At 40.6% G+C, this 3,711-nt stretch overlaps 1 pseudogene; it reads right to left on the bottom strand.

Moving 5' to 3' along the window:
• Positions 1–444: 444 nt before the first annotated feature.
• LOC103121325 (5'-AMP-activated protein kinase catalytic subunit alpha-2-like) lies at positions 445–3,423 on the bottom strand (annotated as a pseudogene).
• Positions 3,424–3,711: the final 288 nt, after the last annotated feature.

Below are 3,711 nucleotides of genomic sequence, written 5' to 3'. Positions count from 1 at the left end.
TGCTTCTGGGAATCGAACTTGAGACCTTATACTTGAGAGTCCAATGCTTTATCCACTGCAACACCTCCAGGACCACACAAAATTTTTTTTAAATGTACAAAAAGTAGATTTATTATCAATGACAGAGTAAGTAAGAAAGAAAGAGCGCACCGACACGTGTGGTGTCAGGGATTAAATCTGAAACCTAATGTTTGCAAATCCAAAATCTTATCCATCTCCGGGAGGCCTATTTTTTTCAAAATATTTTTATTCTATTTATTTATTTATTGGATAGAGACAGCCAGAAATTCAGAGGGTAGTGGGATATAGAGAGGGAGAGAGATGGACACCTGTGGCCCTGCTTCACCACTCGCAAATTATGTGATACCCCAAAGTAAGATAATTAAAGACTATATCTGATTTTCGTAGTGTGATAACAAAAAGATAGAAACTAGAGAAGAAGCATCAATGGGCTAAAGTAGTTATCAGACTGGCACACATTTAAAAAAATCCATGTTGTGACTTCCCAAATGAGGTGTAACTGTTTCCAGTCAAATAATCCAGTGAAGGAACCAGAAAGTGAACGGTTCTCAGCAGTTGCAGAATCTAAACTTGATCTTGGTCTGTGTAAGCCAGCAGCAGAGCAGGAATGCTGAGGTATTACGGAACCAGATCGCTGCTCCACCTCATCATCAGTGCTTTCAAAAATCCAAAAGGTAACTTCTGTTACCAAACAGGTAAAGTCATAAACTCGTTTTCACATAATTGCCAGTTACTGGATTTTTTTTCTTCGTACACGAAGATGATATGCATTCAACCACATTCCATTCATAATCCAGCTGTTTCGTAGCTCGATAAACTTCAGCCATAATGTCATACAGTTTGCTTTGACTTCGGATTCTAAGATGCCACTTGTGCCACTTGGCTTTTTTTTTTTTTTTTTTTTTTCATAAAGATTTGGGCTTAATGTTCAGCGAGGAAGCAATTACAGAAGCCAGACCTTCTACCTTCTGCAACCCTCAATGACCCTGGGTCCATGCTCCCAGAGGGATAGAGAATGGGAAAGCTATCAGGGGAGGGGGTGGGATATGGAGATTGGGCGGTGGGAATTGTGTGGAGTTGTACCCCTCCTACCCTATGGTTTTGTTAATTAATCCTTTCTTAAATAAAATAAATAAATAAATAAATAAAAATAAAAAAAAAAAAGATTTGGGCTTAGTTGTGTTCAGTGCATCCAGTGGACATTTTGCTTTTGGGCTGTCTGCTATTAAAGGTGGCATCCTTTCTGGGTGAGGTTTCAGACCTGGGGGAATATGCATGGCACTATCTTCCATAAAAGGGCCAGTTGGGGGACTAGAGTCAAGGTAGAACTCACTGATTTGATTCATTATTCTCTGTCAATAATAAGATGATAAGCCACTGCAAGTTGGTCCTGAGGGTCACCACTATATAGATTATTCATGACTTCTGATTATTTTTTAAAAATATTTGTTTTTAAATTTTATTTATTTATGAGAAAGATAGGAGAGAGAAAGAACCAGATATCACTCTGGCACATGTGCTGCCAGTATCCTTAGGCTGGTTCTTGCGCTTTGCGCCACCTGCACTTAACACGCTGTGCTACGGCTACCTACTTCTGATTCTGGTTTTTTTAAAAAATATTTATTTATTTATTCCCTTTTGTTGCCCTTGTTATTTTATTGTTATAGTTATTATTGTTGTTATTGATGTCGTCATTGTTGGATAGGACAGAGAGAAATGAAGAGAGGAGGGGAAGACAGAGAGGGGGAGAGAAAGATAGACACCTGCAGACCTGCTTCACAGCCTGTGAAGCAACTCCCCTGCAGATGGAGAGCCGGGGGCTCGAACCGGGATCCTTAGGCTGGTCCTTGCGCTTCGCACCACAGGCACTTAACCCGCACCACAGGCACTTAACCCACTTAACCTGACTCCCCACTTCTGATTCTTTACACTCAAAATTTCTTTTTTTAAAATTTTTTTCTGTATTTATTTTCCTTTTTTTATTGTTTTTATTGTTGCAGTTATTATTGTTGTTGTTGATGATGTCGTTGTTGTTGGATAGGACAGAGAGAAATGGAAAGAGGAGGGGAAGATAGAGAGGGGGAGAGAAAGACAGACACCTGCAGACCTGCTTCACCACTTGTGAATCAACTCCCCTGCAGGTGGAGAGCCGGGGGCTTGAACTAGGATCCTTTTGCTGGTCCTTGCGCTTTGCGCCACGTGCGCTTAACCCGCTGCGCTACCGCCCGACTCCCACACTCAAAATTTCTACACTTCTTTCACAGCCACATCATCAATGACATTAGCATCATAGGAGGAATCTTCAGGAAATAGATAACTAGGCAAATCTTGTTTAAACCATTCGTGCTCTCTTATGTCTTTGATAATTGCTCTTTTCAGAGGGTTAACCTGCAGCATATGCATCAGGAGAGTGGCAACTGAATGACTGAGATACTCTGGGATATGAAGAACACTCCCTTTGATCTTCTTAAACAATGTAGGCACATGCTCATCATCAAGTGGGAGAGTACCACAAAGTAGAGCATACAAAATAACACCACAGCTCCAGATATCAACTTCAAAGCCTGCATACAACCTGCCTGAGATGACTTCAGGTGCTGCATAATTTGGAGATACCAACTAGTTGGCAGAAATTCTCTGACATCATATTAGATAATCCAAAGTCAGCTATCTTGGCATTCATGTATGCATCTAACAGCACATTCTCTGGTTTTCAGATCTCAATGAACAACCATATACCTATGACAATAGCCCACAGCAGAAAGGATCTGTTGAAAGAGTCTCCTGGTGTGGTCCAGGAGGTGACGCAGTGGACAGAGCACTGGACTCTCAAGCATGAGGTCCAGAGTTCAGTCCCCAGCAGCCCATGTACCAGACTGATGCTTTTTAAAAATTTTCTTTATTGGGGAATTAATGTTTTACATTCAACAGTGAATACAATAGTTTGTACCTGCATAACATTCCCCGGTTGGTTTCCCATATAACAATCCAACCCCCACTAGGTCCTCTGAATCCTTCCTGGACCTGTATTCTCCCCACCCACCCACCGCAGAGTCTTATACTTTGGTGCAATACGCCAATTCCATTTCAGGTTCTACTTGTGTTTTTTTTTTTTTTTTTTCTGATCTTGTTTTTCAACTTCTGCCTGAGAGTGAGATCATTCCATATTCATCCTTCTGTTTCTGACTTATTTCACTTAACATGAATTTTTCAAGGCAGACTGATGTCTTGTTCTTTCTTTCTCTCCTATCTTTCTCAAAATAAATAAATTCTTAAAAACAAAAAACTAAAATCTTAAAAAAAAAAAAAGAGCCTCTTGGCTTCCATCTCTTCAACCCATCTATGTTTATAGATGTAGTCAAATAATTCACCACCGGATATATATTCCATTACCATAAAAAATATCAGGGGAGTCGGGCAGTAGCACAGCAGGTTAAGTACAAGGACCAGCATGGGGATCCTGGTTCGAGACCCCAGCTCCTCACCTGCAAGGGGGTCACTTCACAAGTGGTGAAGCAGGTCTGTAGGTGTCTGTCTTTCTCTCCCCCTTCTCTGTCTTCCCCTCCTCTCTCCATTTCTCTCTGTCCTATCCAACAACGACATCAATAACAACAACAATAATAACTACAACAATAAAACAACAAGGGCAACAAAAGGGAATAAATAAATAGTTTTAAAAAATCAGTTGGA

This window comes from Erinaceus europaeus, chromosome 12 (assembly GCF_950295315.1).
Source record: "Erinaceus europaeus chromosome 12, mEriEur2.1, whole genome shotgun sequence".
NCBI classification, from domain to species: Eukaryota; Metazoa; Chordata; class Mammalia; order Eulipotyphla; family Erinaceidae; genus Erinaceus; species Erinaceus europaeus.
Note: the sequence above shows the minus strand (reverse complement) of the source record. Positions and strands in the feature narration are given on the sequence as shown.